Here is a 24,751-nt window from a genome sequence, read left to right on the forward strand (position 1 = left end):
GTTTTCCAAAATTTGGGGGAAGTGCCTTGCGAAGGGCCAATTGCTCAGAGAAAGAGATTTTTGGGCAACCAATCGCAGTGCTCCAATGGATAGCAACTGTTGTCGAGTCCGACACCTCGGACAAGCTCACGTTTGAAATACAGTGAATTCGGAAAGTATTCAGACCCCTTGATGTTTCCCACATTTTGTTACGTTACAGCCTTATTCTAAAATTGATTAAACCTAAAAACAGGTTTTTAGAAATATTTGCGAATTTATTAAAATATATATTTTTAATATGATTACAGTAAGTATTCAGACCCTTGACTGAGTACTTTGTTGAAGCACCTTTGGCAGCGATTACAGCCTCGAATCTTCTTGGGTATGACGCTACAAGCTTGGCATTTGGGGAGTTTCTCCCGTTCTTCACTGCAGATCCGCTCAATATCTGTCAGGCTGCATGGGAAGCGTCGTTGCACAGCTATTTTCAGGTCTCTCCAGAGAAGTTTGATCGGGTTCAAGTCTGGGCTCTAGCTGGGCCACTCAATGATATTCAGAGACTTGTCCCGAAGCCGCTCCTGCGTTGTTGTTGTCTTATTTGGAGGTGAAACTTCGCCCCAGTCTGAGGTCCTGAGCACTCTGGAGCAGGTTTTCATCAAGAATCTCTCTGTACTTTGCTCTGTTCATCTTTTCCTTGATCCTGACTAGTCTCCCAGTCCCCTGCTGCTGAAAAACATCCCCACAGCATGCTGCTGCCACCAACATGCTTCATCGTAGGGATGGTACCAGGTTTCATCCAGACGCGACGCTTGGTATTCAGGCCAAAAAGTTCAATCTTGGTTTCATCAGACCAGAGAATCTTGTTTCTCATGGTCTGAGAGTCTTTAGGTGCCTTTTGGCAAACTCCAAGTGAACTGTCATGTGACTTTTACTGAGGAGTGGCTTCCGTCTGGCCACTCTACTATAAAGGCCTGATTGGTCGAGTGCAGCAGAGATTGGTTGTCCTTCTGGAAGGTTCTCCCATGTACACAGAGGAGCTCTGTCAGATTTACCATCGGGTTCGTGGTCACCTCCCTGACCAAGGCCCTTCTCTCCCGATTTCTTAGTTTGGCCAGGCGGCCAGCTCTAGGAAGAGTCTTGGTGGTTCAAAACTTTTTCCATTTAAGAATGATGGCCACTGTGTTCTTACCCTTCCCCAGATCTGTGCCTCGACACAATCCTGTCTTGGAGCTCTACGGACAATTCCTTCGACCTCATGGCTTGGTTTTTGCACTGACATGCATTGCCAACTGTGGGACCTTGTATAGACAGGTGTGTGCCTTTCCAAATCATGTCCAATCAATTGTACTTACCACAGGTGGAAACATCTCAAGGATGATCCGTGGAAACAGGATGCACCTGAGCTCAATTTTGTGTCTCATAGCAAAGGGTCTGAATATTAATGTAAACAAAGTATTTAAAAAAATAATAATAATTATACATTTGCAAAAATTTCTAAAAAACCTATTTCCGCTTCGTCTTTATGGAATATTGTGTATAGATTGATGAGGGGGAAAATTATTTCAATTTTAGAGTCGGACGCAATAAAATTGGGATAAAGTCAAGGGTTCTGAATACTTTCTGAATGCACTGTAAATGAAAGGCAGTGAAGACACCCCTGTTTTCAATATCTTTCAATACCTCACCTTGTGAGGATAACGGTTACTGACCCTTTTTCTAAAATGAATGTGTTATGAGTTGGAGAACACATTGAACCCCTGCTGTAGAATACTATAGTAAATACTACAGCAATGTCCTCAAAAACAATACAGTTCGCAAATACACTACACTTTTTAACTACAGTATTTCATTTGCATATACCCTGCCCATTCCCCTCCCCCATAAGTGAGAATCCTACATGCTAGGTATAGACCATATATTGTATCCCTACAGGTTATAGAAAATAGCAGAAGCTCTGAACTATCTGTTCAGACCCCAGTCCTGCCTACCTACAGGTTATGGAACATTTTATCTAGTATTCGTCCGGTAGGTTTCCTCAAGGAGAAATCCTCAACTTCTATGTCAAAGATCCTAAAACAAAAGCACTATATAGAGTAAATACTACATTAAAATCCTCAAAAACACACTACAGTAAGTACTACGGTATACTACAGTCTACAATAACACTACAGTAAATATTGCGGAATACCACAGTCCACAAAAACACTACAGTAAAAACTACAATCAACAAAAGACTGCATTAATTACTATAGCCGTTTTCCTCACAAGGTGAGGTTTTGAGAAAGGTACAGTATTTTTTGAGATTTTTTTTGTATTACTTGTTTAACAAAATCTTTTTCTCTGTATTAGTATAAAATACTATAATGTCCCAAATGTTTTTGCATACAACGTAGCTCAGTATTTAAATTCTTTATTTTATACAGTCATTTCTGCTCATCTTTATCAATCATTTCTGACCCCACTGATGAATTGTGTATAAGGTTGGCCAAGCTATAATGACTCAATGGGCTGTTAACTTTATAATCTAACCTCTTCTTCATCAGACCACACATTTTGTCTATAAAATACCTCTCTATATAGAAACGTACTAAACCTCATCCTATGCTGCATTGACTCTGGACATTCCAACATAGCAAGTGCCCCTGTCTGATCTTTTTTAGTAGACAAGCACTTTGAAGCCAAGAAAGTCGGTTTAATAGTATTTGCGTTACATAAGTCTGAAAGGATGAAAGAGCGATGGATCGCTTCTTAGACCTTCCATTTACCTCTTCTATTATATGTACTGTATGTACCTTATTCAAATAAGTACATCTATGAAGGTGAGCCACAGTGGGATTATAAATCAATATGCATTATTATTATTATTTAGATCGTGTTTTCTTTGCTAAAGAAATCCAATGTAAAACTCTAAATGCAAGAACGTTGCACTGCTTATTGATTTATTCAGTCATTTCATTTTCCATTGTTTTGTTGTTGCATCGTTGGGGAGGCATGTTTGTTCCTATTTTGCCCTAAATAGATTAAAGACTCAATCGAGTCAATTGAATGAATTGAAACGGATCTAAGTCGAAAGGATCAAGACATATGGTGTTATCGATATAATGGGCTCTGCTCCTGAGTGGTGCAGCGGTCTAAGGCACTGCATCGCAGCGCTAGAGGTGTCCCCACAGACCCTGGTTCGATCCCGGGCTGTATCACAACCGGCCGTGATCGGGAGTGTCATTAGGGTGGCGCACAATTGGCCCAGCGTCGTCCGGGTTAGGGAAGGGTTTAGCTGGGCTAGGCCGTCATTGTAAATAAGAATTTATTCTTAACTGGCTTGCCTAGTTAAATGAAGGTTAAATCAATAAATACAAAATGTTAATGATGTAAACATTTCAAATAACAAATGAGTTCCTCTTTATGAAGTAGCCATAGGTTACAGGACTCGAGAGCTAAGTAGGTCAAAATATGATTGTGCCCTGGTGAAGTGATTTATGATTATTCAATAGTCCCGTTTTGCCAGATGCTCTTTATTCCATCAGCACTGTCTTTTAATTACTGCATGTTAATTATTTGATTGACAGGCCTCCAATCTTGCATCTATTGGGTCATTGTAAGCGAGGGGTAATAAAAAATGCTTGGTGAATATACACTGTTGTGTTGTCTATTTCCTTTGCCTTCCATAACGTTTGTGCTGTCTACTAAAATCTTGTAAAACCTACTTGCACAGTACATAATAAGCTCCATAGCAGTAGATGGTACAGGCAATTTGGTATCAAGAGACTACATGGTGGCACGACAGAGGCTGATTGAAAACAGGTTTCATGTCCACCAGCTGTCCACTGAGTGGAAGTTGCAGTTAGATGAGATTAATCATGATGATCTCTCATGGTAAAAATTATCGGTTGACGTAGCAGGCGCTGAGCTTGTCCCCAGCGATGGTTTGCAACGCCTTGACACGTCCATGTCTTCCTCAACCGCAACCCCATCTCCTCTTTCCATCCTTTCCCTCCTCCTCTTTCACAATCCATCCTCCTCCCGTGTTTTTGCGGCAGCCTAGCTAGTGCAAAGCCTCCCTCTAATTAGATAAGGAATTACGGTGTGGATTAGGTGATGGAGGGGGATGCCAGTTCTTCTGACCATGGTAGCTATTTCAAGTCACCATTTCAAAGTTGTACGCTCGTAGCTTTTTTCCCCTCTCCCCTCCTTGTTTTGCATTATAATACAGCTGCAGGGAGAATGACAAACACTGTTAATCTCCTTGCTCGCTGGCAATACATTACAAAGGGGGTAAAGCAGGATTTTTCACCAGCACTGTAAACACTCAAAATTCAGCATTGTCCATTACCTCTTAAACACAGCTGATAACAAGCATCATTAATTAAACTGTGGGAGTAAGTGGGGTTACATAAATTGAAATTAATAATCGTCTGCATACATACATTGAATGCACATTTCAGATTTTTTTTGCTCCCCCCCCCCCCCCCCCCCCCCATGTAGATTAAAAGGTTTGGCTTCCATGTACTGTAAATGCGATGTTTCAACCCTATCCTAGGATAGGTTTAGTCATGGAGTGCTCTTTTAATTTGTTTGCCACGTTCTCATATTTTTCCCTGAAAAATGATCAAGTAGGCATTTAATTGCTTTCAGAAAATAAATCACTTCCCATAGTTATTGCATTGATGCCAAGTCTATTGCACATGAGCTGCAAAAGAACGTGACATATTTTGACACTTGTATTTGGAACACCCGCTGTTGAAGGAACAACATAGACAATGCTTTGACTTACTGATCAAATTATTACTTCATAGAGTATATTTAGTCAAACCCCTTTTCTTCTTTCTAACCTCTTGCTCCACTTCCTGTTACCTCCGTTTAATCTGTCTGATGTTTCCTTACGACTCTACGACCATTATCCCCTACATTACAAGAATTGTAATGATCTGATCCATGATTGAAATCATGTATAGCATGTTTTGGCTAGAATGTTGACATTACATGAGACACTCCTGAATTCTCTAAAGGCTTTAGCATGCCTGAGTGACTATAACAACCACGAGCTGTGTTGTCAGGGAGAATCAAGTTTGGACATGCCCACCATCATCTGGCAAGGAGGAGAGATATGTTCTACTTTTTAAATGCTTTGTAATTGAATTAACTCTTTCATCTGGAAATGACAAATTTAGAGGATGGTGAAGATGATGTAAATATGGAAGATGCTTGTGTTACTTTGTGCACTGCAGCCTATAACTGTTCAGGTTTTGCCTTCAGGTCTTGATGAATGTATATATATATTTTGGGGCAGGGACTTCCAGGTGAATCTCTCGAGCAAAAGTCACAGAGGTGACATGCTATTATTGTCTGACTATTAGCATTGATAAAAACCTATACATACAAGTGGCCTAAGAGGAACAAGACTTGTTGTACGATAGGTCTAATACTATGGTAACAGGGACATGAAAACTGCTTATGAGATACAACATCCACAGTAGTGCATTATTTGATCATTTGCAAGATATATAGTTAGCCAACACTAATTGTGACTTACTGTATGTAATTGCATGGAACTGAACCTCAAGTGAATATTATTGTATATGTTTATCGCAGTGGGATAACCAGCATAGACACATTGTAAATGAATAACATTTAACCACAAGCATTTCATGCTGGTTAAAGACTGACTCAACAGAGAGAGGGTAGTATAGCTTTTACATTCCCATTGTCACTTCAAAATCCCTCTGAAATACAGACAAATACATAAGGGCTTTGACATTCATCTGCCATAAGTCACAGGTTACATCCATAGATGATTCAGAGATAATTGGTCTGCACACATGAAGACATGAGGATGGATACATAACTGCCTCATTGCCTATGTGGGTGGGCAAAGGTGGCTCAGGTTGGAGGGGTCCTTTTTCAAGTCATTTCACATGGGTATCCATACGCCTACACCTGGGGAGTTTTCTTATTGGTCTGGGAGATGGGATTTCTCACTGTACTTCCTGTATATGGAACGTTAACTGTCTCAGTACTATTGATGACATCTGCTCTGCTCATACTTCCTAATAATTAAAATACATAAATAGTAGCATTTGACGGCAATGGACAAATGAGTGTCTTTGTTTTGTCATTTACACAAATCTTGACATGACCGTGATAATATCATAGGTTGAAATCAGATCCCTGGTTAGCTGGTGGTTTATGCTGATGCCTCAGTGCTAGAAAACCATAGTGTTTTCCCCAGGTCTTCCATTCATTTGTGGTCCCTGATTTATTAGGACGGCAGGTCTCAGTGGAAACTCTTCTGGGTCCCCTCAGCAACAGACTGAGGCTGTAACTCACAGCAGTCGTAGTCATCTGCCAATATTAGACTTCAGCATCGCTAGGACACTGCAACCTAAACAATAGGGCTCAAACAATGACTTGAATGGCATAATTGATGTGGTCTTTTTTACAACTCTCTTCTCTCAGTTACTAATGAGATAGCCGACAACACATTGTCATACCACCTTGCTCATATACTGCCATGGGAATTTCCATTAAAGGCGTTTGAGTTGGAATCAGCGAATAAATAAATGATGCCCTCGTGGGAAATCAATGTAACAAGCAGATACATGTTAAAACTCTGGAGAGACTTCCCGTGGAAGCTGAAGTGGGCTTCACAAAATGCAGATGTGATGGAACCACAGACGGTGCTCAACGGGGCTCAGGCCTTAAAATAAGTAATGAAGCAATTAGTCAGACAATTATGAACACCTGTGATGCTGATTGGCACAATGCTGCTCCATCTGTTTTCCTGACTCTAAAGATGTCTTAATGTTGCTAAGTTAACCTCTAACAAGGTTTGTAATGATGAGGAGGGCCAAACACACCATATCCACACACACACACACACACACACACACACACACACACACACACACAGGAGGTTCACATTAGGAAGAGGAGTTCATCCCAAAGAGCAGGTTGCGTCATGTATTATTGAAGCCAGCTCTTGTATAAACACCAATAAATTGGGGTCTCAATTTTTCCGATTCATTAAGGTTAATGCAGTTTTAATTAGTACTTGATTTGAAGCCTATTAGATGTAATTTCTAAGTCTTTTCTAAGACCTGCAAACTGCATTGCATGGGATTAAAAAGATAAAAGGCACAACTTGGAATTAGTCACTGTTGGTTCATGCGTGGACGCAGGGATTCCTTTCTATCCAATGTAACTGACTGTTTATTTGCACAAGTGCTTTCAGTCATATTAAAACAATCTAATGAATGGAGGGCTTTGGACTGCAGGGATTGCATCACCAGTCAGATGAACAAATGGAATGGAGGTTCTGGGCTGATTAAAATAAATCTTTTGAAAAAAAGGCTTTAAGTACTGAGTTCTCTTTTTCTCTGCTATACAATGAGGTGTCTTGTGACACCTTTTTATTTCACACTGAGAGAAGGGTTTCACTCTCTCCTTGTTGTCCTGGTTGATTCCCAGGCATGGCTATTGATTATAACTGTTAGAGCAAAACCATAATGTAAAATTGAACTATAGACCAATATGTCACCTTCTGTGGACATAAAATGTGAATATGTTTGTGTTCAAATGATATTGTTGGAAGAGAGTGCATCCTCTGTAGTTGTTATATGTAAGAGCTGTAATGTAGCGTTATCAGAGTGGTTTCTGTTCTCCTATAAAAGTATTTCTGTTCTACAAAAGTACATCCATAAACTCTATAAAGTTGCTGTTACAAACACCATAGATTCTCCCCTCCCTGGTTTGACTTAAATCATTGTGCACACGTTTTTGAAAGCACACCATAACAGCGAAGATGGGTGGGAATTACAGGGCGAGAGCACAGAGCTGAGCCGTTGACAGCAGGAGTCACAATCCATTAGGAGATCCAACAAGTGGGGGCTCCTTTACCATGACATGCTTACTGTACAGGGAGGAATCGTCAAACATACCCTGTTTGACATTGTCACACCAAGACATTTTCTTCCAGAGAAGTGAAGTCAGACAAAATGGTGCTCCAGCTTCAACAAGGTTATGAAACAGGTGGAACACTTCTGGCTCACAGGTTCTCTCTGCAAGAGCTCCGTTTTTCAGTGTGTAAATTGCCACCAGTGGTGAATAAAATGGTCCCATCTGTAACTCAAACTCCACAGCCTCCACTTTCGAGACCTGAGATCAATTCTGTGCATTTCTTCTTTGAGAGAGGCACACAATGGGAGTTAACTAAGGATCCGTTTTCAATTGGATAATCGGCTTGTGAAATGAGGGGATGGCGAGGGCACTGCTTTCACACATTCTCATGGCTTCCTATCTCTGTAACGTGAACCACATTCTGCTCAAATCTCAATACCTCTCGCTGTATCCTTTTTAGAGATCACGTTCAATTCACACGTCATGTTTCAAAGCAACCTAGACTGGACAACCCGAGTCTCATATCTCAACACCTCTAAAGTGATACAGATAACATTAAACTGACATGTTTATACCATTCCCCTTGAACCTGTAGGCAACGTTCTGCGTACACCATTATACTATACCAAGTCCTTGTGTTAATCTCCTCAACTAATACTTTATCTCAATCACCTTTACTCCTTTCAACTCATGGTGACCTATAATTGTGTAAACCCATGTTGAGATTAGCATCATAGTGATTAGGCTGAGGGTTAGGAGAGTTATGCTCACTGAGTGCCTATATGTACCTCTATAGCAACAAATGATGCCTTTCATGTCTATATTTTAGTCCTGTATGAATTCAGCATGATCTCATTAGCCGTATGGCATGTGAACATTTTGACCAACTACTTTCAGTAAAACAGACCATGTATTTGCACGGCACATGTATTTTACCGCATATGTTTACTGACAGGTAAAAGCTCACGTAAGACTTTGTCAAATAGAAATATAATTTTTGAATTGTTTATGTGATTGAACTGTTATTTTCTCCTAATTGTGAACAACTACTATTATAACGCATACAAATATTTCCCAAACAATTTGTTTTCTACTCCAACCATCACATCCCTATCATCTGCCATTTTTCTTAGCTGTCACTTGACTAACATAGAACTAGAACACAGAACATAATACTGCAACTGGCTGTAATGTTGAGCTTCAGCAGTGCATCCTCACCAGTCCCGTTCATTCCTTTTCCATGAATGGAAGCTCCTCTCCATAACTGCCACTTTAAGGCAGAGAGTTGCTGGCCAAGGTGGCCTGCTGCATCTCCTTTAACCCGCTGTAGCCACTAGATGGTGTATGATAACCACAGAGAGACTCATCCCACTGGGGCTGACGCCAACTCTGGTGGGGTGGGGTGCCGCTGGCTAGAGGAGAGACCACGGGATGAGAGACAGGAGTGGAGAACAGTCTGGAGATTTTATGAGAGATTCCAATATGCCTTCTCACAGGTTCCGTACACGATTTGTCAATATTTCTTTAGCAAATGAAAACTTTGCAATTGCAGTACACTGTTATCATTTTTATGGTTGTCTTTATAAATGGGAAATGTAATCGTTAGGGGACATACCAATAAAAGCCAGTTGTAAATTGCTTTAACAATATGATGCCCGGTGTACATTTCTGTCCCTCACACCTGATTGTCAGAGTGGCCTATTGATTTTCAAATGACTCGTACTGTATTCTCGGAGTAGCAGAGGGACTTGACACGCCTTTTCATTTTGGCTCTTTTCAATTTGGCTCACAACTGTTGCATTATGTCTGAGCTCTTTCATCACACGTGTGACACATTTGGTTTCCCCCATACTGGATTGTTATATGGACCACTTTGTCTCGTATGTTGTACAGCATATTACCCTCTAATGTCCTGTAACTTTTAGTTACACTGAATGCGCAAGCTTTGATGTTAAAATTGTATTACTATTATTATTATTATTAATAATAATATACATATCATTAACCTGTTACAAACTGCAAAATATAATACAAAATCACATGGGCTAAAATGCTATAGTACTTTGGAAGAGGGGTTAACACACACTACCAAGTGCATCTCATTTGTAGTGCTGAGAGTCACTGTCCCATGTGTAATTTTACAGCGTATGTTCACTGGGAAAGGGCTGTCTTTTATTGTTGTGTTTGATAGGGATGACCTGTCAAGTGATTTGAATAACATGCAGATTAAGGAACGATGGATATTATATAATAGCATGATCCATGTTTAATATATAATAGGATGTATACATAAAGGAAGATGGTGTTTTTCAATAGGTACAGTATATGGGGGAAGTGGGCATGTGTGCTTGCACATGCATTCATAAGTTTGCATTTCTATCCTATAGATAGTACCATCATTGACACCAGCCTAGTCATTTCCACACATTTTTTCATACATTCATATCTTTAGTCAAAGGAAAACAAATTAAGACAGTCAATTCTGCAGCTTTTTTCAACACACACATACAAGTAAATGTCCATATATATGTATTGACATTAGCTATACTATTTTCACACTGATTTGTGGTACACTAATATATCTATGGCCAGGTACTAGAGTACATTTTAGGTGGGGAAATGTATAGTCCATCATCTGCATTAGTGCTTTCTTTGGGTTCAGTCAAGGGTCACTCATACCAATAGCTAAACCAGATTTATTTTCCTGGGGGCACCTCTGTCAACAATAGTTACAGGAATCACTCTGGAAAAAGATCCCATTATAATACGTCAAATATTTTTATGCCTTTGGTAAATGGCAGGACTGTTTTGGGGGACAACAATGAGAAGTCAATTCCAACATTTTTGACCAGAGATATTCCCTGTACTGGTCACCTTTAGACCAGCAATGTTATGCTTGAACTCAATGAATTTGAAATAAGTCAAACATTTGCTTCATGCTCTTCCTCAGTTTAAACAATATATTTTGGATGAAACGTGTGGATTAATTGTAAGTAAGAGATATAAGAGGGAAAACCTAATCCCCCATCCAATTGTAAAGCCCCCTCCACTCTATATTACCCCATCCCATCCCTACCAATCACTTATTTGACCTTTTATCAAGTTTTTCCCCAAATAATACATGTTTTCAGACTATATCAGAGGAAAATTTACGCGTGATCCACAGTACTGTAATGTCATATCACAAAAGCACACAGTCAGCATGCGGGGCCCGAGAGCAAACAGAGAGTAAGGCCCTAGCCCACTGAGAACAGTGGTGAACAGGGCCCTCTGGATGTCAGTGTAATAGACTGGCCTATGATGTGTAAATAACACACCACTTAATGGCACTCTCAGGTCTGACAATTCCCTTCTAGCACGCTGAGATAGCATTTGAATCACAGGGGGGATGGAGAAGGAAAGGGAGGTAGAGGAATACAGTTCTTTGGGGCAGTGTCTGTCTTCTACCGTGGTCCTGACTCCAGAGCCTCCCCTCCTCTACACCATTACTCCTGTTTACCTAAACAGACAGAAGGAAATCAGATGTGATATTATTTGCCTTTCAAATACAGACTGTTTATCAATGAATTTGAGAAGAAAGGACAGAAATGGTTCTTTATCTTATCTTGAAATCTTGAAGAGGATCTTCTTATGAAATCTAAAATGGGCATGACAATCTTTACTTTTCAAATTGATTGTTCCTTTGAAATCTGTACAAAAGTGATTCCCCCCCCCCCCCCCCTTTTTTAAACAATACCTTTCAATGACTTTGCGCACCAGCTCATCATAGCTATGTTCTGATCAGGCACTGTAGCACACATAGTTAGAGAAATACACTCCAGTACATATTTAGCCAATAGAGAGACAACCTATTTACACTTTGTAATTGTATTTTTTTTTCTTCTTTGAAATACAGATATATATGTACAGTGCATATATATACATGGGCTATGGACAGTCAAAGCTATATGATAAATGTTTTGTAAAGACCCTAGAATGAATATTTGCTATATCAATTGAATCCATGTGATAACCTAAAGTAATTGTAACAGATGCTTTTAGAGACACCCTGCACAAAACCGACGCTATTTAAAAAAAAAAATTATGGCATTACTTTAGTTTCAAAGTATAAGAAAAACACAGATATTGCATATCGAAGTTATATACCTTCAATACTCATCATTATTCAAAAGACCAATATTAAAATCATATAAATCACAAAAGTTCAAACTTACTACAAGGTTAAAGAGAAACATGTGCAAAGCATAAACTCGACCAGACTAAGCAATATTACATACTGAACAAAACATGTTCATTTAGCAAATACAGTATATACATATACACATCTGTACATTTTCAATACATAATAATATTTTTTGAAAACACGTTAGTCAATACAGATTTACAGGAAGTTGTGGTTGGTTGGTGATGGTTCTTTAAATCAAGAAGAACCAAAGACAATCTTATCCAAACTTATGGCTAACTATTTTAAAATGGCTTATGTCAGCATAAACCTCTTCCTGTGACTATACTTACCACTTGTCATGGTCGTTATTTATAATTGTCTTCAATTGCGAATACTGACGATAGTAATATGATGTAATCCATTTTCATATGCATTTAATACAGTTTCTGCACATTTTGAATACAAGATATATGACTGATAAACACCGGTAATATGATGGGTGTACGAGTGTTAAAACAACTGGATTTGAGAAAATGGCATTTCATTCATCCACCATTTCAGTTTTCATATTTTATGTTGTATGAGTATTTATATTCTTACTTACGTAATTGTTAGTGTGAATATTGTAAGAGATATTTCAGTTGTGCAGAAATGTAAGAGCTGAGTTACAGTAAGTAAGTGATAAGGATGTCTTATGAGAAAGTATGTCTCATCTTGTTGTTTATCAACCTGGCATCATCTTGAACAAATCATTAGCAATTTGTACTTTTGGGATTCCTACTAGTGTGCAATTACCTTCATAGTTTTTCAACATAAAAAAGTTTATTTCTTAAGATTCAAACACTGGATAGAATTTATGACAGATTTAAGCTATTGCATTGTAGTCAAGCATTGCATCGTAAATGCCTCAACTTTTAAAGATTCAAAATGGTGAGAAAGGTGAACATTTTAACATTACTGTAATAATTTCACTGAAACAATTGTTTCAGTAGCTACTTGCACAGTAGCTACTTGCACAGTAAATACTTTGATAACCCAGTCATTTACACAGCATGATAAAGCAGAGGTTATCATATACATTATCTGTCAATGTGGATGCTAGCTTCTGTATTGTATATGTCATACTTTCTGCCTGCAGTAATACATGAGCTCCTTTGAAATATCAGTCATGAGCTGCCTTTGATTCGGACTCTGTTTCCGTCAGGCTCGGGACAGACATCAGTTCCTACATCAACTGACCTTGGCATCGCTTTAGAACTCGCTCTCGTTTGCTGGTGCTGAAGTTTGCGTTGCATTTGTCTGTTGTTTCGTTACGTTACCGAACTTCCACCCCTATGCCCCACAAGAGCCCCTCTTAAGAAATTACATGAGTCTAAGTTCTAGGTTGAGGTGGCATGGGAGTACAGGTTAAGGTGGGTCAGTTAGGGTGATCAAAAACAAAGCAGAAGGATACTAAATATCATTTTACCTCCCCCATAATCCTAGGCTTCCAAGAATGACCTTTGATCTTGCAGCATGTGTGGTATGCTGAGCCGCCTGCTCTTGGCGTTCGCTGCTCTGATCCTGGGAAGCAATCACGGCGAGGACTGCTATCAGAAAGGCTGTTGGGAAACACTCTAAGCCTGACTCCGGAGGTGAGTGCCAAAGCAAAAAGCAAATGTGTGGGGATGGAACAAAATAGCAAAGTGCAGCCAACCACATAGAGAGCCTGATGGGCCCAGCGTATAGAATTGATAAAAAGTACTGAGGAAATCAACAACACTTTTTGAGGCCTGGTGTGAGTCAATACTACTAAACTACTAAACATCTTTAGACATCTTCTCTGGTGTTATGTAAGTAAAGGGAGACCAACATTCAACTGACCACTTTCCTAAGGTAGGAATCATTTTAGTGCACTGTCTTTGAACTTGATGTCACTGCACCCTTTACTAACTTGAATGTGTACAGCATTATGACCATAACAGCGTTTTCACAGCCTTTACAGGATTTATGTGAAATGGCAACTGAATGCTGAGTAGCCCATTACATTGGGTGACACGTAGTGAATTCTTGAACTGTACTTAATCTGTTTTAGCCTGACTGTTGACGTTTCATACGCCTAGTGAACACGACAACTCTATATTTGTTTAGCAAACGAACGGCAATACTAAGCTTACTAATGACTATTCTGTCAAAATATATTTTGTATACCTTGTCCAAAATGGCCTTAAGATTTTAGAAAATTCCCCCATAATTTGTCATGTGTCGTTCCTCTGGTCGTAACCCTAAGAAAATCAGCGAGTGTGCCCACACAAACTCTCTCTCAGGCCTTGGGCATAGTGAATTTCGTGCATGTGCGTTTATTTGATTGTTTAAGAGCGATTTCCGGAAACTAGGTTTTTGAGGGCCAGGAGCTGCCTTGTAACAATTAGGGGGTTAAATGGCAGCTGGCCACACAGGATGGCACAGGCTCACTGGTTTGCTGGCAGCCCCTTCCTGCTCCTCAGAGATCAGAGGTCAGGGGACTTTTCAGGAAAAGTTAATTTCTCAAGCAGCCTGAAACAGGTGGAGGCCTGAACATCACTATTTACCCAAACTAAATGAGGAAAGTGGAAGCACTGCTGAAGAAATATAGCGTTTCACAATAAGAAAGTGGGAGTTTGGGTGGGTACACAAACTCCTGTACAGAAGCGTACACAAAAAATAATGACATTTCGCTGACCTCTTGTGTGAAAGAGTGAGTGCATCACTAACAAGTAAAATATGCAAGACATGTTAAGAAATGAAAATAGTGACTGTTACTTTGCATGTTTAGAAAAGTAAAGCATACATGACAACACCCAAGGCATCTGATAGTTCCAGGAAGGTGTGGCCCAATGTTCGTTTGTGTGATGTGTGTATTCATTCATACTGTATGTTTGCATGTTTAAACAAACATAGGCTGTCCCAGTCCATTAGATGGCATCTAAGAGCATGTACTATACAGTGTGTTTACATTATGTACCTGTATACTCACATTCTGTACACACACACACACACACACACACACACGCACACACACACACACACGCACACGCAAACACACACACACTTGTGCTATAACAATAACTCTAGAGATCTAGAGATTATTCCCCAGAAGAATTAAGTTACGACAGCAAATAATAATACAAAAAGGTTAAAGGTAGGTAGAATTTCTTTGGATTGGTTAAACAGCAGGACCTTGAGTTGAACCCATCAGGAAGGGCTTAAATGTTTGGGATTAGGGATCTAAAAGGCATTTGGAGGCCCTGAATCAGTTTGAGAATTGGGTTAGATGCTTAGCCCTAAGAAGCCCTAAGCATTGGGCCTGCGAGGTAATCAAACAGAGGGGAGGTAGAGGGCCCTAGCACACCTGAAGGAAGGGCCGACAGCGTAGACAAGAGAACGCCCATGCAAGTGAGACAAACTGGTCAGTTTTGCCCCTGCCACAGATCGACAGCAGCTGGGCATGTTGGTGTTGCCCAAGGGCAAGGTCGACCAGGGGGAACAGCGGGTGGGTTGTTTTCTCTCCAGTAGTGAAAACATGGGCCATGGAGTTTCTGTATGTACCAGCTGTGGCCGAGGGTTTTTAGTCCACAGCCTGACCCCGTATTAACACTATAAAGGGAAGCCGGATTGCTAATGACCACTGGCCTCTGGCCAAACCTGAGCAAAACACCCCTTCCATACAACGCACATGCCTCTGGACGCTGGTTTCTCATATTGGAGACAGGTTGGTGATAACTTTGGGAAAGAGCAACAGAGAAAGTCTGAACCAGTTTTAAGTTAAAACTAGACGTAGTGATGTACAGTGGTTGCACATACTTATTTTTAGACCGTACAGTTTGCAAAGTGTGATATCCCTTCCTTGACAGCTTTTTATTTCTTTACACCTGCTTACAGTGAAGGTTAATTTGACCATTTATGAGCTATTCCATTGTAGACATGATCCTTTGCATAAACGCAGCAACACAAAATTCTATAAAGAAAGTTACTGTAACAACTTTTACAAATCACCTATTCTCAAAAAAAAAAAATATCTACATATATATATATTTTTTTATAGACATTTGATTTAATTTCAGCCAAGTCTCAGCAGATTGGTTGGTTTTCCAGTGAAGAATAGCACAGTGAAAGCTCATGCTGCAACCTGAAACCGTGAAACCATCAGAAATCACTGACGTCCTCAGGCCTAATTGGTCTGGACAGTTAACATCAAAGGAGATAGGCTTTATATGTAATCTGTTCATGCCTTTACCGCATTCTCATAGAGACCATTTTCTTTTTTATATTCAAACATTGTAATGAAGGTCATTCTCCATTAATTCACTTTGATGTAAATGCACTAAGTTTAGCATTTTAATAAGAATCCTTTACTGTACAGACCCCCCCCCCCCCCCACACACACACACACACACAGAAAATATGACTTTGTGGCTATGTCGAATTACTGCTACTGTAAGCAATTGGGACCATTAGAAAAACACCATAATGCATAAGAAACAAAGAACTTGACGTTCATTGAAGTTACTGTATACATTTACCCAGGACATATTTAAATTATACACAATCACATTTTGCTTGCTACCACAAGGGTGTATAGCATGTTTGTGAATGTACCATAGACTGTTAACTACCCTATGTGTTGTGTTGTAGAAATTAATTTGTTATCCCAGAAAACTCAAATCTAAAAATATATTATACTTAAAAATCATATGCTGATTTATTTTAAAGGTTGCAACATGCATGCATTAATATTGTTATCAATGGATGTGGTACAAATGGACAGATTTCCATTATCAAGAAGTATACACACAGAAGGATATTTGCTAGCTGCACAAACGATTGTTGTCTGTAACGACCCATAAACCCATAAAGACTTGTAATCATAAGGATACATTTTCTCTCTTATACCACGTTGTTGTCACAATATGTGGGTATCAAGGCATTAGGGTGGCACTTGACTGTGGTGACCTTTGTAAATACTCTGAGGTAGCACTAAAGTTAGTCATTTGCCTCCAAATTAGAAACCATTCATCTGTAACAATAGAGTCATAACCCATGTCGAAATCCCGACATAGCCGATTAATTATTGTCATTTTGCCACAGTAATCACGGAGGCGTGTGAAAAGACTGTCAATTTGTACCACAATCTTACCGTAGGATGTTGAAAACGACTGAGTTTTACAGTAGTCTCGAAAATTACAATAACTGCACACGTGAGTTCATGAAGTGTGCTCTTATAGCAGTTTTCAGTATTTGCATACAGTGCAAGTTCAAAGTTTAAGATGATGGTAGTCATTCATTGTTTGTAAATGAAAGGTGAAGGAAAAATATGATACTCATAACTTTATATGGAAAATACAAAATATACATTGGGGCCCGAAATTATTGACACCCTTGATCAAGATGAGAAATAATGACTGTATAAAAAAAATAATTCAAATACTGAGCTTATATTGTATGCTCAAAATGTTGGGAAATTACACTATTTTACACTAAAAACATTGCTTAGCGAAATAGATTTTGTTAAACAAGTTTGATTTTCTCAAAAATACTAGAGTCAAAATTATTGACACGACTAAATATTATTATATATAAAGTAGTCAAAAGATTAGCATTTGTTCCCATATTCCTAGCATGCAATGACGACATTAAGCTTGTGGCTACAAACTTGCTGGATGCATTTGCAGTTCGCTTTGGTTGTGTTTAAGATTATTTTGTGTACAATAGAAATGGATGGGAAATCATGTATTGCCACTTTTATTGTAAATAACAATAGAATGTTTCTAAACACTACTAAATGAATGTGGATGCTACCATGATTATGGATAATCCTGAATGAATAGTGAATAATGATGAGTGAGAAAGTTACAGAATGTCATTTATCATACCCCAAAGACATGCAAACCTCCCCTGTTATTGGTAATGGTGAGAGGTGAGAGAAACTAACTGCAAATGCATCCAACAAGTTTGTAGAGTCACAAGCTTGATGTAGTCATTGTGTTCTAAGAATATGGGACCAAATACTAAACTTTTGACTACTTTATTCATAAGAATCTTTAGGGTGTCAATAATTTTGACCCTAAACTTTTTAAGAAAAAACAATGTTATTTGTTAAACAAAATCTCACTGAGCAATTGTATTAATGTAAAATAATATAATTCCCTAATTGGTCTGCATATAATATAACAGTATTTGAAATATTTAACGTCAGTTATTATTACTCATCTTTATCAAGGGTGTCAATCATTTCGGGCCCCACCGTATGGGGCGGCAGGTTGCCTAGTGGTTAGAGAGTTGGGCCAGGAACTGAAAGGTTGCTTGCTCGAATCCCCGAGCTGACAAGGTAAAAATCTGTCCTTCTGCCTCTGAACAAGGCAGTTAACCCACTGTTCCTAGGGCCGTCATTGTAAATACGAATTTGTTCTTAACTTACTTGCCTAGTTAAATGAAGATTAAAATAATTAAATGTGAACATCTAATAGAGAGAGAGATGACTAGCTAACTCAGAAGGTTTCAGACATGTATTTCTGTAACCGTTGTCCTCAGATCAACCACTGAAATGCTTTAATGAGTCATGAGCACTAATACTTGAGGATCTGATGCACTGGATGAGACAGTTTGATCCAGTTATTAGGGCAATGTAATGGAGTCTCCTAATCCAAACTCACCAAACCCTACCACCATAGGGGGCACAATAGTCAGGCAACACGTTCTTCCGACACAAAGCAGACTTTTCCACCAATATTACGGAACACTGGAAGGCTTGGGGCCTGTTCAAACAAGTCCTTCACAGTATCCCACTTAAAATGATTTACAGTACTCCCTTCTCTCTCTCTCCCCCCTTCCTTTCTCTCTCTCCAACAAATGCTGTGCTGGCAGGGCATATTCTATGCTAATTAAAGCCCAAATCTTTTATTTTAAATGAGAAATAGCATAGGGAGAGTGTTGACAATCTCAGTTGTGCTGAAGAGAAGAGGGGGAAGAGAAGAGGAGCAGAAATTAAACAGTAAAAAAAAAATATAGAACATTATATTAAAACCATTCGCCACAATTGGTGCTAATTGGCAGATAATCCAGGGTCTCTCGGATGCCTAATGCAAGGATAACGAGGAGTGAGCCGGGTCCTTGTCCTCCAGTTCTCCAGGCTCCACCAGCCTCTGAGTCCTCCAAGCGGCAGGACCCGAGTCAGACCGTGTTGGAGGGGGAGGGATTATCCATGGCATTATTGGTGCTTTCTGTCGGAACATGACCTTGACAAGAGTTTTGACTCACCCCCTTCCCAATTTCTATCACCATGAACTTTATGAGGGACATAATTAAAAGCTTTGGAGACACATGATATGAAACACACCAAATAAAACCCAGAACTGATCGTCCAGTGGGATGGTGTTTCTACCACAAAATCTATCCACGCTGGATTCCCTTTAAAAATGGGAAATACTGGTTACAAAATGAATATTCAGAAAAACAGCCACACTGTTACACAATATAAATTCAACCTGATGATCTAATTGTATGCTGTGGGAAACTATTTCAAAGCAGTTTGTCCTAAATGCCATCCTGAATATCGAATCCTTTAATTGGGAGTCAATGTGGTCTTCTGAGCACACAAAGGCAACGATTGGAAAGAACTTTGGACCTAAAATAAGTTCTTAGAAGGAACCCCGTCTACACCTGTAGCCTAAGTTGAGGCAATTTTTCAGTTGTCTGGGTACACTCTTGAGGCAAGTCCTTGGTTGTGAAATTTCCCATGTTAAGAGCACGTCCTATTAAGGCACGGAAGAAAGAGATGTTTTTTTTCGGCACTGTGTTTGATGGAATTCCATTTGCATGAAAAAAAGGTCTGAGCAAAACTGTAACTTGTGAACTGATCAAAAGGCTAAGGACGAATGGCTTCCCCTTTTGACACGAGAGGGACTCTCTTGAGGCGCCCTCGCAGCGGTAGCCTTGGAGGTTAGAAAAACCTAGCCCCTCAGACTGCTCTCTGGACAACAGTTGAGCCTGCTCTCCAGCAGAGTGGTCTCACTCTCACTGCGTATCGGTGTCCTCAACAACCTTCATTGAAATTCAATAAGACAGCTTTTTTGTGTTTCTGTGTGTGTGTGTGTGTGTGTGTGTGTGTGTGCCTGTGTGTGTGTGCATGCGTGTGTATGTACTGTATATGTGTTTGCTGTGTTTTAGAAAGACAATGTGAGCTAAAGCAAATACAGAAACAAAATATAATTGTATTCAAAGTTTCTTTTGTATGATCTGTCTACTAGTGCATCAGTCAAACAGACCTTTCCAGAGTAAAATGGAAATTGTAAACACCCTACTTGTGACTTTTCATAATTCATGTTTATTTTAAAGGCCCTATGCAGCTGTTTTATATCAATATCAAATCATTTCTGGGTAACAATTAAGTGCCTTACCGTAATAGATTTCCATAAAAATGGCCAAATGTAGCTTTTAGGAAAATATATATTTCTCAAGCAAAACTGTTGCTAGGACTTGCCTGGGCGTGGTCTGAGTGGCTAGGGGGAACTGAAAACAAGCTGTTATTGGTCGAGAGGTTTGGAACACTCTTTGTTATTGGTCTATTAACCCATTTACCGCATGGTGATGTCATAAACCTCTGCCCATGTAAACCTGCCGATTAGAATGTCCTGTGAGGATTGTATTGTCAACCACCAACTAAAAGGAAATAACATTGATCACATTTTCCAAAAATTGCACAGTGTTAATTTCATCAGCTGTTGTACAACTTGTTATAAAACACAAAAATTAACATTTTGACTACACTGGGCCTTTAACATGTATTATTATAGTTTTTTTTCAACTTTTTTTTTTTATGACCATTTATTATTTTGAAAAGACATCAGTATTTTATAACAAAACTTAATGCACGTGTTCTGCCAAATCATATTGTTGATACTAATGCAAAACAATCCAAAAGTTTGACATCCTAAACACGTTCATCTCCTAAACGGTAACACGTCATTGATTTTTCCTTTTCATCAACAATTACAAGCGGAGGATGACAATTAGCAACATTTCAAAATGACTTATTTTCCTTGTGGGTTAAGTCAAAAGACCATTTTAACGGCACAGCAACAATTTAATGTTTTGTAACACAAGGAAGTATATACCTGGAAATGAAAATAAATAACCTAATGTGGGTCCTGCAGGTCATGCACACATCTCTGGTTAAATGTATATTTCCCAAATCCTCTCCTGCAAACATCTTCAAAGTGGAAAGTGTGCGATAAGAAACTGAGGCATATGTTATTCTTTCCAGACTGTGTTTTGACTACACTTGTTTTGGTGGCCGAGAGGGTTGTGAAGCTCTTTAGCTTTTAGGGGGTTGGAATAGGGTCTAGGTCTACAGACTTTGTGGACACAGCACAGCGGTCCACTGTGCAGCTAAGTGCACAGAACTCCAGATTGTTGGGTGGGGGTGGGATAGCCCGAGCTATTCACACACGGTCGATAGGGCAGAGGCCCTCTCTCTCTCTCTGGCTCAGCTGGTTTCACTTAGAGAACACGGAGAGAGGGGGGTCATTGGGTCACACCATGGCCTCATCAAATTAGCCTCAACCGAGTGAGGTGTTTAGCACAAGTTAAAACAAGTAATCTGAAGGGTATTAAATGCAAATGCGACGACCATATGCCCACTTCAAACACGGACAGCTCCCATCCTCCCCAACACCTCCCCATTCTTCTTTCCCTTGCAGATTTTCACAGCAGAACCGTTCTCGTTTCACAAAGTGGGGGCTGTTAAGATGACAATGGGTTTCTGTCATGATGGGTTTCTGTCATGCTGACCAGGTGTGAGACATTTCGACCACTGGTGAAGTCAAAAGCTGTTTGATATCTGTTAAAAGAAAATTTTACTATGAAATGTGCTGAACCTAAATCATTCTTGGTCTCTGAAAATAGATATCTCTTACATGTTCTGAACATACATATCTCTTTTCAAACGGACCTTCAACTCGAACCGGGTGAGTATGGAAATAGAGGTGGGATGCGGAGAAAGGTTGTCCCGTAACAAAAAAAAAGATAATGTTTGAGCTATATTTTTGCTGAACTAACATATATGCTACACCATGTGGCCCTGTTAGTGGGAGTAAGGCCTGATCAGGTTCTGAAGATTATGGGCAAAGACTGTTTGTGCTCCCTCAGGCTGTGGCCCAGCTAGGAACATATGGCAGCTCCTATGTGCTAATAAGCACCTGTGGAGATGGAGCAGAGAACACCCCACTGGGCTCTGCAGCTATGCCACCTGCACAGACCTCTGCAGTGGCTCTGACTCACATTCACTCAGCCTGGGTTCAGCACAGAGCTGGAGACTGTCTGAACACCAATACATGGTTAAATGACTCCTGGAAACATGTACATCAACACAAAGATAAATGCAAATATCTCTTTTTGGATTTTTTGTTGTTGTTGTTGCCCTTTTTCTCCCCAATTTCGTGGTGTCCAATTGGTAGTTACAGTCTTGTCCCATCGCTGCAACTCGGGAAAGGCGAAGGTCAAGAGCCGTACGTCCTCCAAAACACAACCCAACCAAGCCGCACTGCTTTTTGCCCACTTCACCTGGAAGCCAGCCGCACCAATGTGTCAAAGGAAACACCGTACACCTGGCAACCGTGTCAGCGTGCACTGCGCCCGGCCCACCACAGGAGTCGTAGTACGCAATGGGACAAGGACATCCCTGCCGGCCAAACTTTCCCCTAACCCGGACGACGCTGGGCCAATTGTGCGCCACCCCATGGGTCTCCCAGTGATGGCCGGCTGCGACAGGGCCTGGACTCGAACCCAGAATCTCTAGTGGCACAGCTAGCCACTAGACCACTGCACCACTCAGGAGGCCGCCTGTAAATCTTTTCCTCTCAATTGGAGTACTCCTTTAATTGTTGTAGGAAATTGTAAAGCCCTTTGATAAAATATTGCACACCCACAAAACAATTGATGCAGTATAAGTAATACTTGCATCACACATACAAGGCACAACTAGTGTGCAATCAACTGAACTGCACAGTCACAGATTAATAAATGGTTCATAGTTAATGGTTCAGTTAGTACGTGAGCTGTACCGGTTTTTAGTCTCTTCAACTCCTTTCAAAACAGCACACAGCTGCTGAGAAAGAATGTGAGAGCAAAAATGCATTGTGGGAGACCTCGCTCTTGTCAATCAAAATATTCTTATTAAATGTGTTTAAGCTGTGAAAGCATTTTCAAGAAAGGTAACTATGTCCTTTATGTGTTCTTCTTGCCCACATATATCCCCCTGACAGGTCTTTAAATCAGACAAATTTATGTTGACATTAATACTGAATAGAGTATTGGATTTTCTTTGCGTATTTTTGAAAGGGAACATCTGACTTCATATGATGAACGTATTCTGAATATTCCCCGAATAGATACACTCTTTCTTTCCAATTCTTTCCAAGTCTAAATGTAGAAGCACAACATTGAAATATATTGTTTATAAGAAAAGTGCTGCATCATGCAAAATGGCGAACGCAAACAACACTTCCTCAGATGGCCTGCATGTCACCATGACAGTGGTGTCGTTTGGGAACATATGTGAGCATGCATGAGAGACATACAAATACCTAAATGTCTACTGAAAGAATGGAACAACGGTCTCCCCAGCTTATTAGGCCTGCTCCGTGGAGTTCTCTGTTCAAAACCACATCAGACTCTTGCACCATTTAGAAAATATGCAGCCCTGTTTAGAGCCATGAGTGGTGTCCTTTTCAATTGAGAAATTAAGAATGATAAATCAACCGTCAATAAAGTATGGGATTTCATTTCTTTGGACATCTCGTTTCCATTTATGAATCCCATTTTAAGATGCTTGCGTTACTGGGACCGTCCACATACTTTATTGACAATCTTTACTGTATCACTTGCAAGGTGTGCTGCAGAGTCAAGCATGTGGATGACAATTGAATATATCAGGGGTAATAGGGTGGTGAATCAGAAAGTTTGATGTAGTTTTATGTAGTTGAAGATACTGGGCAGTATAGTCAACACATTTAAGGTTAAGTTATTCACACTTGTCTGTTGAGTTCACATGCTTTCTTTCATTTAAGTTGTTTTATGTGTTGCAATATGGGACCATGTCTGGTACTCTAATCAAGAGTTTATTTTCTCACTCTCACTAGCAGGTTAAGGTTCCACTGGAGAAGCAACAACTTAGCACCAGTTGACATGTTTTTAATTGTGAAGTATTTGTAAATACCTACAATGGCACGGCATACGTGCTTAATAATATACATTTTATGTGATAATTATGCTTATGCTATATCAAACACTTTCCATGGACTCATTACAATTTTATTTTATTACGAATTCAGTAACTGAAACCTTCAAACATACATTTCAAACATAAATTATTCCTGATATTTACAGTTAGTTCAAATTAATATAATTTCAATTTGACTTTTAATCTCTTCGTGTAATAGAACACTTGAAGAAGGATGTTGATATGAGCTTGCTCCATAAATGAAAAGTTATTTTTATATATCTCGAGCTACTTCTAGAATTGTGCCTATGTCAGCATCAGGATAATGAAGTTGACACCCTACTGTATGCATTAGCCTATATGTTTTTTTTCTTTTGATAAAAAAGCTGTACTCAAACCAGACAAATATTAATTGGATTCAATTACAATTTTACTTCATTACCGAGGTGGACCCACATCATCTGCAAATTACACATTTC

Source organism: Oncorhynchus mykiss, chromosome 23 (genome assembly GCF_057628025.1).
Source record: "Oncorhynchus mykiss isolate SJ-2025 chromosome 23, ASM5762802v1, whole genome shotgun sequence".
Lineage (NCBI taxonomy): Eukaryota > Metazoa > Chordata > Actinopteri > Salmoniformes > Salmonidae > Oncorhynchus > Oncorhynchus mykiss.